Below are 13,984 nucleotides of genomic sequence, written 5' to 3' on the forward strand. Positions count from 1 at the left end.
CAGGAGACCGGGGGTTGCGCACCCAAACAGTAGCGCGGTGATGCGGGCCTACTCTAGATCTATATCTAGATCTAGATATATCTAGATCTAGATCTAGATCTAGATCGATATCTTTTTTTTTTTTTATCTAAAAATCTAGATCTAAATATCTATCTAGATCTAGATCTATATCATAGATCTTATAGATAGATCTAATCTAAATAGAGATAGATAGACCTCAAGCTCGCTAGACTCTAGCCTACGATAGCTTAGTAGATCTAGAGATAAAATCTGAAGAATTTAATGTGCTAAAGTGGCTAAAGTATAAGATCACCAACTTAAGCGACTTAGAAAAAGGAAGTGGCTATTCTCATCCGGGGTGAGAATAGAAAAACGATCTACCTCTCACCCCGGGTGAGACTTGCCAGCGTAGGCTATTCTCACCCGGTGGGAAACAAGACCTGCTTTTTTCCTCATTTTGGAATACTGTCTATCGGTGTGGATGATCAAATTGATAAAAGTATTAAAAGCCAAGAAAAAATTACGTTATAGCACAAAAGTAAGCTAATTTGATCCTCCTCAAAGATTCTATGGCTATTTCACTGTTCGAATCGAGCCGAACTACGCGGGTCGCCATTTTGTTTTGCCCGGAAGTTCTCGCAAGATCTACTCCTCCCCTCTCTCTCTCTCTGTGTCTCTTTCTGAATACTGTCTATCGGTGTGGACGATCAACTTGACCAAAAACAAAGTTAAAAAATTATGTTAAAACACAAAAGTAAATTAATTTGGTTGTCTACAAAGATGCTACGGCTATTTAACTTTTCGAATCGAGCCGAACTACGCGGGTCGCCATTTTGTTTTGACCGGAAGTTCTCGCGCTACTCCTCTCTCTCTCTTTCTTTCTCTCTCTCTCTCTCCACTGCCCACAGACAAAATTGTACGCTTTTAGTAGGCTACAGTTGTAATGGAACGTTTGTTCACGGCACAGAATTCTACAATTTTTCTGTTATCACAGTGTAGAATTCTGTGGTTTAGGGTGAACGCAAAATTTGTTGGCCTAGATCTAGGCTATAACGGTGAACGCGCACCGGGTGAGAATAGCCAAAAGACTCGCCTGCACTATTCTCCCCCCGGGTGAGAATAGAGGTGGCCTAGAAAAATTTAAGCCTAGGGGTCGAGGAGGGGGTGGGGGGGTTCAGGGGGGTCTCCCCCCTGACAAAATTTTAATAAATAGATCTACCGGTCCGAGATACCTGAGATTCTCCATTGAGAGATATAAAAACTTGGGAAAATCATGAATTCCTAAGGTTGAGACATAGGCAAAGTCAGTCCGCTGGTCCGGTATTCTTCAATCTTACCTGGATTGAACATTGGTGGACCCACCGTGTTTATATATATATATGTATTAATGCGCACTCTAAGGCAAACAACAGACTTATACAGTCATGGGTCCTAATCGACCGCTACGCAAACTAGTTCCCTGTGACGCGAGGCGGAGTGAGTGAGGGCTGCGAGAATGCCACGAAAGAGAGAAGAGAGAGAAAAGGGGGTACGAGACAAAGTTGTAAACTGACCTGTATTTTAATTTCTTCCTGCACTGTCTGTTCTGGCACCTCCAAATTTCTTAAATCCTTTAATGACGAAAAATATGCACCACAATTGCACGTTGTCATTGTACATTGGAATGTAAAATCTCTGTTAAACGACAAAAACAGTCATGATAGGAAGCCATTGTTCGACATCATGCCTCATCGACAAACAACAAGATGAGCGGGACAATGCAGAGATACCGAGATGACCTATCAGTTCAAACAATGCAAATTAGCGCGCGTGCGCGTGAGCCCACAATTGCCCATTGTTGCGTAATTTCTTGGAGGCTGGCTTACGTTTGGTGGACCGCACCTTCAGCACTTAATTACGTTTTATGATAACTTATAGATCTAGTATTCGACAGCCGGGGGTGGGTGGGAGGTGGGGGGTTTCAGGGGGGCCTGCCCCCCTGGCTACAATAATAATTAAGAAAACACACACATACATTCAAATCAATAATAAACAGAGAAGAGAAAAGTGGACCAGGAACATTTTAAATAGTTGGTTCTGCCGAAGAACTTTAGTGGACCCACTTTGCCAGCCTAGGCTAGGCCTAAGACTAGAGGTACCATGAGAGATAGAGGCGCGGGTGAAGTTTACCGGACCAGTGAAGAGAGGGGGAGACTAGATTGACCAATCAGCGCTTGGGTCTAGCCACTCGCGCGCACTTTCTGTTGACTATATATGTGCCCGAAGTGAGAGGATGCAAGCAAGGGAGGAAGAGCAGAGAGAGTGCGCAGCGCTCAAGGAAGTACAGTGGACCAGCACATGGCCTCACACGACGCCCAAAAGTAGTTCCGGCCCCTCCCAGCGGTTGGTCCACCAAAGTTCAATCTTACCTAGATCTAGATCAAGAGAGAATGATCTAGCTAAATTGTCTTTTATACTTTTTATAATATATAGAGCATGTATGGCTCTTTTCGTCAATGCAGACGGTCAATTTAGCTTAAGAATATTAAGATGGTCTCAAGGAGGTTGTCTTCATATGATAACATATGATGCTGCTTCTTTCATGGCTAATTCTTCCAATGTCGTCAATATAAGAGCTAGTGGCTCTATCTATCCGAGGAGACTGTTCCAACACCGTCTTTAACACCTTTGTCATGATTCTTGGAGCGGAATTCAGGCCGAATCCTACCCTTGTCAAGCAATAAATTTTCCCCTTGTACTGCACCAACTGATGCTTCCAGAGATCTGTACTGGTACGAAGTTGTAAGTATGCAACGCTAAGGTCCACAATCTCTGGCTCCCCTTCAATATTCCGCCACTCTCGCATCCTGTCTGCACAAACATCAATAAGTTCATCTCCTGTGTGGCACTCTACGTACTTGTTCAGCTCACGGAAGTCTAGGACTGGCCGGACTTTGTTTTCCGTAGGCTGCTCGACCGCCATCAACGGAATAATTCCGTCCACCTCCCCATCCCATGGCATCAGTATTCCGTCCTCAATCCATTTTTCAACTTCTTTGTTGAAAAGCTCCTTCGTTGCTCCCTGCATTCCACTGTCATACATGGCAACCTTGTTCCTCAACTCTAGGGCACAAACGTCCTTCCAAAAGTACCTAACTGTCCATACATTCCCATCGAAGGTTGCCTCAAAATCTTTGTCCTGGATGGTAAGTCCATCGGGCCTCTGCGTTACCTGTGCTGGAGACCCGCCCACGACAGCGCACGCCACCTTCCCAAACTGTACAGTTTTGTCGCCAACAGTCACCCCTCCAAGCTTCTCTATGACATCCATTCCGATCACCACGTCGATACTACCAACGATATCATCAACCACAGTGGCTTGGGCTTCAACACACTCTCCAGCGATCTCAAGTTCAACTTAAGCAGTTCCCTTACATTTAACTATCCTCCCGTCGACTGCTTTGGTGTACACCTCCCCTTTCCAGTCATTCACACACCGGGACCTGATCATTGTATTAGAACACCCAGTGCCCACGAGCGCACAAAGCCGCCTGCCTTTGCTGTAGACCCTGATAATCGGTACACCCCGCACACCGCCCTTGGATGTAGTAGTTGACTTGCCACTTGCACAGGCTGTCCCAGTCTCTGTACCATTGCCGCTCTTGGCACCCCCTCCCCGATCTCTTGACTCGTTGACCTTGCACCGAGAGGCAATATGCCCCTCTTCGCCACATATGAAACAAACAAGTCGTCTTCTACGTTCTTGGCAATCCCGTAAAAAATGTGGCCCACCACACTGAAAGCACTTGACCCTCCATTTCTTCCCTTTGGACGCCGGCTCCACAGATGGAGCTGCTACACCCACGGAATTCTGAGCCAAAACACGAGCCCTTCCAATAAGGTCGGCCACCCTCATACCCTCAACTCCAAAGATTTGCTGTAACTCCAATCCAACATTGTCCGGGAAACTCGTTATAAATGCTAACTTCACCACCTGCTGTAAGCCATTCCCAGTAAACCCACACAGCCTTGCAAGCCTCTGCAATTCGTTAGCAAATACATCTACTGCTTCACCCGCCCATCTACACTCCCTTAACCTTGCATAGGCAGTAAATTGATTCTTTGCAAAGGCTTCCCGCAGGCGGCTTTTTAATGGCCGCAATGTCAGTCTTCTGTTTCGCATCCATCTCCAGATAGACAGCTAAAGCTACCCCCTCCAGATACAGTGGAATGAAGCTCGCGACATCATCAATGTTCGTCAACTTTGCCACTAACTCTACTTTAGTAAGCCATGCCTCGACATCCCCTTCCCCACTAAAGGTTTTAACCATATCAGGCCAATCAGCCGCCACCATCTTTGCTGCCATACTTAGCAACTTAATCTAGTCTAGACTCTAGATCTAGATGAATCCAGCCCCAGCTTAGAGATCTATATTTCTAGCCGAAATAGCTTGTTGTTACTTGGAACATAAAACAAAGATTTTACACTACTAACCTTCTGTCACATGCCACTATAACAGGAATTAGCCAAACCTGTTCCTCTGCTCTGTGTTGTGATTCCTTCCGCAGCTTTAGGGCCCCGATGCGTTGGATTGGAATCTCACACTTCAAGCACAACTGAACCGAAGCTCTAACTAGCCTTTTTCACAACCTATACTTTCAGCAGGCCTCCTCTGCCTTGATACAACTCTCTCCTCTCAAGCACCCACCAGTAGTAACTCAGACTTTTATCAACTTGCAAACAATACAACTGAACACAGACTCACACTTTACTCACTCTTACACTTTCAGCCAAACAATACAATAGGCTAGGCCTAACCCCCTGCCACAACCAAAAACAACCAAATACACCACAGTTATTTTGCCCACTAAAGAAATGTAGGACTGTTCTTTATAATATTGATACTATTGGACGCAAATTGCCGGTGCACTGTAATTGAGAAATCAATATTTTTGAGTGCTAGATCTAGATCTAGATCTAAATAGTCAAAATATTTTTTTCTCCCCAAAATCACTACTTTTGGGTGAAATTACTCAAAAAGTACCACTCAAGACATGTATAGGTTTATTCCAAACGCAATTCTGAATAATTCCATATAAGATAGGCTTACACATATTTTTTTATGTTTGTGATCCTTTTTTCAAAATTATTTAAACAATTTTTTTTTTCAATATATCGGATGTTATGATCCAAATGTACCAATATAATGGAATCTATGTAAATAAGTGCACATTTTTCAATATTTTCCTGTTCTATATACAGTTATGGTTATTTTGATGTATCATTTGAGTAGGTGCAAACATATTTTTTTAGTTTCACCTGAGGTTATAAGTTTTTTATTTTCCCATTTTATCCGCATCCAATCACAATTGTGTTGCATAATCGCCTCTTACAGGAACCAAAGTTGAAAAATACACAAATAAATAATACAGATGTATTCTACAAACCATACTGAAAATGTTGGTATATAATATATTGATATTTATTTGAATTTATGGCCCCAAAGACCTGTGAACTACGCACTAGTCATTATCTCATTTCGCCCTCCCGAAAAAAATTTGTCCACAAGCCGAAAATAATACGTAGCGAATGAGTTAAGACTCAGTGGTGCCAAAAAATTTTACTTACCAATTTGACTCCCTTTTCTGTCAATCAGAGATTGACATTTAGTGCTCATATATTCCTAGAGTATCAGAGCAAGGAGATGTAGGGTGTTGGAGATATGGGTCTATTGGTTTGGCAACTACTGTATATCTTGTATAACAGTGATGACAAAAATAGATAAGCAGCAAGGCAAATTATAGACTTAAAATTCCATTTGTTTAGTAAACAAAAACTTTGTACACTATGAACTCCATTCATAATGGTAATATGAATGACAAGCATTGTAACAATGACGCAGTGCACAAAACATGTCATCATTGTTATGTACAAGAAAGGATACACATTGGACATTATCATTGACAACACCTCACAATTGTGAAAGGCTGTACAAATACAGTTATCAAAGCCTCAGCACCAGAAAAACACTTGTGTAAAACAATTTTTAAACTAATATGAGGCCAAAGCACAAAATCAATGAGGCTGACTTGTACATATAACAGTGATGACAAACATGACTTGTACATAACAATGATGACACAATGTACGAGAAAAGACAAAGTCTTGCCCCCAAAGAGAAATGCGCACTTTAAGAATTTTTTTAAAAAGCTGGAGATGTTTCTTTTGCTTTGAAACAGATATATATCAGGTCATATCAAAGACAGTGGACAATCACAATTATGTTGCTAATTATGACAAACAGTACTCGTACATAACAGTTTGGACAAAACATACTGGGAAAAGGTAAAATCATGCCTACAGAGAACAAATTTGCACTATGAGATACACAGATCAATAAAGGCGTATTTTGCTTCTAAATGAATCTTGCATGTGTATGAAATATATGTTGAAAACTTATTGATATTAGCAATGATAACAAATATTACTTGTACATAACAATGTTGACACAATGACACAATGAATTGGAAAAAGGCCTATCATACCTACAAAGAACAAATGTGTACTTTTGAGTTAGACAGATAAACAAGGACATGTTTGTTTATTTGTTTGAGTAAAGAGATCAAACATGACATATAAAAAATGTTTGCTCTTTGGACAATGTAATTTCTAGTACATCAGTCAGTCTTGTACGGCTGCATGACGACACCCCAAACGTCATCACTAGCACAAAAGCTAAATCTTTAACCTCAGAAATGATCCGTCTCTCGAAGTTTGTTCACACATCACACTCTTGTTCCAGGAATCCAATGTAAACACAGCAATTTCACTAAAATATTCAATAGGGTAGCCTAAAAACACGCAAAACAGTCCAGTACATCACATTCAACGCAAGAATCTTGTGCGTCACCAGACGCCGAAGGCAATGACTACTTTCGTTTTTCTCTTTCCCCCGTTGCTTCCACTGTTCTGGGGAAGCGGGTAAGGGGAAGTCACTCGAGAGAACAATTATATCCGGGCACTGTTGATGACCTGTTCAAAACAAAAGTTGGCTGAAATTCGGACTTCCGGAACGTCGCAAGGTGACGACAATCACGGCGAATGTTAAACAGCCGACTGAAATTGTAGATCTAGGAACCCGATGTTCCTTTCGTGCATCGCAGCTTTTGAAGTATTGAATAAACGACGAAAAGCAGAAAGATTTAACCAGTTATGGTGATTCTACTGAAAAATAATGTTTTTTTCTGAAACACCTAGTCCATGACGACACGACTGACACACAAGTGATCCGAATTGTTCGTTTATTTGCAAACAAATAAACCGATTTCTTAAGCAAGTTATCCTTTCTCGATGACAAATAGCACAGGATCAAAGCACACGATAAAAAAAAACACCGAAAAATACTAAATTTTGGACATTCTTGGAAGTTTGCATTGGTGTGCTCAAAATGACCGTCCAGGAATCACTAAAAAACGAACGTTTTTGGCACAAAATTTACAAACTCAAGATTGTAAAGCGGACATGGGGTCTGAAACTGCTAATGCAGGTTCTACATCCTATATTTGACATGTGTATGAGTTTTGGAGGAATAAATACTAATGCATCACATTTTATGTACAGTAATGTGAGATGTGTGTGTTTTTCCCCATGTTTTGTTAATGGCTCAAGTCAGTCTCGTGGATCGAAGCTCTGTATTTCCGCTGTTTTCCTTTCGTCATTGGCGCTTGTCAGCCTGGTTGTTTCTAAGGCTGCTCAATCTCTAGTATTATAGTTCTTTCCTTTATCATTTTCCTCCAAGTGTTCCTGTCCTCAGCTATTTCTTCCCAGATGCTAACATCCACTCCAAGCTTGGAGAAGCTGTTTTTGCCAGTGTCTTTTGTCCTCAATTTTGGTTTTCCTCTTGTCTCTTTCCCTGGGCAAGTTCTCCTTGGAGAAATCACACTCGGAGAAGTTGCTTTGGAATCTGGTTGTCGTCCATTCTCATGACATGGCCTAGCCATCTCAATCTTGTTGTCATGCTCTGGAGGTTTGCCCGTGCCAACACCTCAACATTTGTAACCTTGTCACGCCACAAAATGCCTAAGATATACAGTGCATATATATCAATATAAATATAATATAAAGTAGGACTGGAGCAGCTGTCACATTCCAGCCACGTAAACAGAGAGTTGTTCAGGTCTAAATTCCTTTGTGGTAGAGTTGTTTTTTTCATGAGTATTATTTTAGCTTCAACCCCTGTTCTGTCAGAAATGGATGCATTATGATTATCAAAGGTCCCACCTTTTAGAAGCCATGATGTTTTTCAAGGGGTGCTTAACTGGATCTAGAATCAGATCAATTAACAAGGGGGAAAAGCAATAACCATATAAGTCTTATTGGAATTTGTTTGGTTTTTAAGTTTTTGCTGTTTTATTCTGGAAAACAATTTATCTAGTACAGTATGAACCATAGTCAGTGTGAGACTCCATATCATACATCACTTTTTGAAGCAGCGCATGACGGTGGAGTCTTACACTAGGCAGTCGGTAAGGCTAGCATCTGCATTTGTTGCCATTTTTTTGTCCAAAAGTTGCCAAAAGTTGCTACAAAAATGGAAAAAGTGGCCATAAAAGTTGCCATAATTAATTTTCAAGCTTTAAACTCTATGTGACGACGTATATGGCAAATTTACGATAGAGGTGACTTAATTTAAATCACCAGAATTTCTTGTGCTCTGTTTTAAGCTTCCAGAATATCATTTGTAGCCAGAGAGTGTAAAAACGTGAAATGAAAAAGGTTTCACAACAGAATGAAATCAAAATTAGAACAGCGCATAAACAACCACAAAAATTAACTAAGTGTTCACCTATCCGAAGATTGGCCATTTTAACCCTAAACGTGTGTAATTCAAGAAAAAGTAGGCCTACAGGATATTACATGATGCAAATATGAAATCATACACAAGGGGCCTGCCAGTGTCAGTGTTTGGTTTTGATGGACATGCTCTAACATTATCATCATCCAGTGCCACATCTGCTATAGACATCAGCGATCATGGTTCTCCATTCATTCCTTTCATCGGATGCTCTCATAAAAGCTACGTTTCCTGATCTTTTCCTGTTACCCATTTTTTTAGGTTTCCCAAATACATTGTTCTGGGCCTACCCCTGCCTCTTTTGCCTTCAATTTTGCCAGTGAGTGCTAGATATGTTCAAAACCTTAATGTCTATTCAGGTGTCCCAAAAACTGCATTTGTCTTTTCCTGATTGTTTTTAACACGGAGCATCCAACGTGGGCTTCATCAAGCCCTACCTCATTTGATTTCTTTTCCTTCCTTGATACTCTTAGCAGTCTCCTAAGAAACCACATTTCTGCTGCTTCTATTTTATTTTCACTGTCTTTAGTGATTGTCCAGCATTCACAGCCACATAACATTTCAGAACTTTCATTTTGGTGGTCATTGAGATGTTTCTATTTTTCAGACTCTCTAACTACGCATTCAAATACATATATATAAAAAAGGTAGGAACTACATCAAATTAAATGACAGTACGCTATATAAACACTCCAAAAAATATAGAAAAACCACACATCAGAACAATAACAAGAAAAAAAATTAACACAGCAACAAATTAAAACACAACAAAGAAGGAAAAATAAAAAAGGAACAGCAATATAAATAGTATGTAATGTAATTCTTCAGTTCAAAAAAACAAATCAACGTGGTGTCAACAAGTGAGAAAGAGACAACGTGAAGCTAAAGTGTAAATAGACTTTCTTTCTAAAAGTAAAGATGTTCAGTTTCTTTTCCTTTTTAAAAAAATTTTTATTCTCTGACTGGTTTTTGGGTTTTTTTTGAAAAATATCAAAATCGCAGCCGCGATTCACGGACCAAAAAGTGCCAAAAATTGTGGTCACGGGTCGCGCGACAAATGCAGATGCTAAGTAGTGGGGAAAAAGGAAAGTGGAGATAGGTTTTTGACTGATTAGGGTGCAATTTTGAAAAACTGAAAATACTCAGAATGTACCTGGTACATCATGAAAATGAGTAATTTTTAGCGCTGTGCCATACTGTGTACGTCACGGAAGTTGGAATAATTTGCCGCTCCTGGTTGCCTATATATGACGTTACATGAAGCTACAACGAGCACCTAGCCCACCTCTGCGATTAGCCCAAATACAGATGACGTATTTCCGCCATCTATTTTTGTCGTCTTCCGGGGTTTCACCCAAGACTCTTTGGTTTCTGTCGCCAGTAACTGTTGATTAGATCTTGCTGTGTTTGGTTTTTTCTTGGTATTAATTTGTATTATCTTTTATTTTATATAAAAACAATCTAAACAGTTCCCATTCCATAAATTTACCCTCCTCAAAGTAGCACACACGCACACTCACACAAGCGTGTGCGCACACACGCACAGACACACACGTACACATGCGCGCGCGCCCACAGCTAAAGCAGTCGGCAATGAAACCTTGTGACTTACCCATCGTGCGCTAAGCGGCAAAGCAGGCCCGCCACGGTGAGATCTAGTCAACTGGCAAGGGAACCCCCGAAGACGACAAAAATAGATGGCGGAAATACGTCGTCTATATTTGGGCCAATCGCAGAAATGTGCTCGGTACTCGCTGCCGCTTTATGTTATAACGTTACATGTATGCCACTTTAATACTTTAAACCTGACTGTAATTCTTCTGTACAGAGTTTAAGTGAAAGGCGCTGCGTAGATTCGTATTCGGGAATAAAAGATGGGCGTTTCGGGATCAAATTTGCTAGTATTACTTTACTGCTAGGCTTTCAAGCGATGGATAAACACAGATCTAAGCTTGCGGGAAGCTGCGTGCTCTCGTAAAACGTAAACATCGAAATGACTTTAAAAAGTAAAATAAGTTCTTTTTTTTTACTTACATTTGCAGATTATTAGAAATTATGAGTAAGATGAGAGGAAATGGGGAGTAAGAAAAGTGAGAAAAGTGACATCGAAGACTCGGTATACGAAATATGTCATGAGTGTGCTAGATCTAGATCATGCGGCCATTACAACTGAGATATTAGGCTGCTGTCCTGGGAAACAAGCTCAGCTGAAAATCAATGCTGACAGTAGGAACGCATCCCCCTGGCAACGAAAGGATTAAAGAAAAGTCATAATAATAATAATAATAATAGATAGTATTTGTATAGCACATGTCCCCATTTGAAAGCAAGCTCTATGCGCTTTACACTATATTATTACCCTAGCAGACCTTAGAACACTCAGAAACATTCTCAGATTCCCGGAAAGCATACAGTGCAAGCAGCCTGTTAAGCGCTCAAACACTAACAAACTAACAAGATCTTTCACTGTCTATAGCTGGGTACCCTATCCCACCTGGGTGAAGTGGGGAAAATTCATGTAAAGTGTCTTTCCCAAGAACACAAAGTCGAGCCCTCGTTTCAAACCTCCGAACCCGCAACCTCACGATTACGAGTCCAGTAGCCTAACCACTAGGCAGCTGACACCACAAGAACTGCTCAAGAAGAAATAAGGTTCAATACAATAGAATGTTGATGGAACACAGCTCCAACAAGTAGGGGAATTTAAATATTTGGGAAGCATCTTCACGCAAGATGGGCGTACGCACAAAGAAATAGAAACAAGAACTACGAAGGCAAATGCAGTGACCCACCAGCTAGCACCCCTGCTCAGCCACAAGAACATCCCAACCGGAGTGAAATCCCAGCTCATCAAGAGCATCTTCATACCAACTTTAACATACCAGTGCCAAACATGGTCTCTAAACAAGCACAAGAAAGACAAATCAATGCATGCGAATTGAGGTGTCTCCGCATAACCATCAACGTCACTAGAAGAGACCGCATAAGAAACGAAACCATACATCTACAAACTTGAATACCAACAGTAATAAAATTCATAGAGCGTCAAAGAGTCAAATGGTTTGGACATCTAACCAGAATGCCCCAGAAACAATTAGTGGTTAGAGCTTAGATAACCCGAGAATCTGGCTTCAAATCAAGAGGAAGACTAAGAAAGACCTTGCTGGATGGGGTTAAAAAGGTCCTGGAACGACATAACATATCTATCATAGACGCTATCCACTTAGCACAGGACCGAAACTTGCACCTCCCCTCGAAATCCTAAGGATACCAAAGAAAGGAAAAAGAAAAAAAGAAGACAATACAGCGTAACTGTTATGCTCTTTAAACTTGCTGAAAAACAATTCACAGTGGAACGAATCAAGTTCAATATTAATTAAAAAATTTTGGAAAATTTTGGAAAATATCAAGATTTTCCTAAACCTTAAGGTAGACCGTAGGCTTAAATGAGTTTGTTGATAATTTTAAATTTCGTATTTTAGCTTGGGGGTAGTTTTTCTTTCGAAGCTTTCAGAGTACTGGCTTTTTAAATAATGATGTTAAATACGGTACTCAATCTGGGCATGTGGTACAGCTTTGTTGTCTTGTGTGCCGGTGAAATGTTATAGGTTTATCAGCTCTTGCTTTTGTAACAGTTATTTACATTTATTTACATATATAATATATATATATATATATATATATATATATATATACATATTCTTTTTCGCAGAGACCCAGTGAACACTCTTCAGCTGTATCCCCCGAACAAGATGTTGTGGCCACAGATTCTTCTACTGCCGCAGCTGAAAAGCCAAGGCAAAGATCCACTGGCTCAGAAAAGCCAGAGTCCAGCAGGACAGGGACAGATGAAGGAGAGGATAATTTGACTTGTGATGATTTACCTTCATTGTCATGGAGGACTGTGTGGTTTTTACGTTTCTTAAAGTGTCTGCTTTGGCTGTTGCTATGGGGAGCGTTTATTGAGCTTGAGTTTGGTGCCGTATTTTTCGCCATATCTTTGATATTCTTTATTTATTTCAATACTAGAACTGGTCCAAAGGAAAGTAAACTCAGTGCTTATTCTGTATTTAATGAGAATTGTGAACAGATTCAAGGAACTTTGACAGCGGAGAAACTTCAAAGAGAAATGTTTAGGGTACCAGGTCTTCCATCGTGATAATCCTTTGAATGAGACTGATTGTGTATGTGGACGTTAATCATTGATCGTGCAAGATTATTGTTTGGACTCAACAAGAATTTATGCCTGGGTCAGTCCTCATCCATACTGCAACCACTAAGTGCACTTTAGCTAACAGCATTTCATGTCTACATATTATAAATACTTCCTGCTACCTTTGTGTCCTGATCATTAAATTCTGTGATGCTGTAAATTGAACACATTTTCAGGGTCTTTTTTTCTGATTGAATGTATTTTCCTGAATGCTTATGTGCATGTTTTTGCATAGGTGTGCCACAAAAAAGTGTCTAGTTAACGAAGCTAAAGGCACTTCCACGGAAAGTTAGTCATCAAATGAAAATGAATTTCAAAAGGCAAATACAAATATTCCTACTGAAAACCACTAAAGATGGAAATAATCATTTCTGTATGTCATGTTGTAGGTATGATGCTCGAAGTATTGAGATTATTACCCTTGAATACATATATATATATAATACAGTCGAACCTGCCCTGATGGCCACCTCTATAAGACGGCCACCTGTACAAACGGCCACTTTCCATTTCCCCCCTTTCGTTTTTTCTATATAATTTAACTGTGTAAAACGGGCACCTGTCCAACGTGGCCGCGGCCACCATATTTTAACACACAACCCCTATCACACTAAGCTATAACACCTGTCTTAGATGACCACCTTAGTGACTCCATTACGTTTTGTCATAAATTGTGCACTGGCCCCTGGCGTTGTGGGCGAGCCGTCATAATCCAATCACTTGTCGTTGTTGTTAGGTAGTCCCTCCAACCAATTATGTTGCGTAGGCCCCTCCCACTGTTGACCAATAGGTACCAATTTTCAGCTGCTGAAAAGGTAAGCATGTGATCCCTCATAACCCATAAGCCCCGCCCAGAACTCGTACACAAATCGTAAGTGAGATGAGTGGTCACTGTTTACCCAATCTGTAACAAAGTAACAAAGTGACAGAAGCGTTG

The 13,984-nt window shown here is 40.6% G+C and overlaps 1 long non-coding RNA gene across 1 annotated transcript in view; it reads left to right on the top strand.

Annotated features, from left to right (window-relative positions):
• The window catches only part of LOC118478384, a 26,204-nt gene extending 12,992 nt beyond the window's left edge, over positions 1 to 13,212 (top strand). Inside the window, exon 2 of the long non-coding RNA XR_004859004.1 lies at positions 12,547 to 13,212. This is a non-coding gene — a long non-coding RNA (uncharacterized LOC118478384). The remainder of the gene's footprint in view (positions 1 to 12,546) is intronic.
• The last annotated feature ends 772 nt before the right edge of the window (positions 13,213 to 13,984 follow it).

This window comes from Aplysia californica, unplaced genomic scaffold, assembly GCF_000002075.1.
Source record: "Aplysia californica isolate F4 #8 unplaced genomic scaffold, AplCal3.0 scaffold00525, whole genome shotgun sequence".
NCBI lineage: Eukaryota > Metazoa > Mollusca > Gastropoda > Aplysiida > Aplysiidae > Aplysia > Aplysia californica.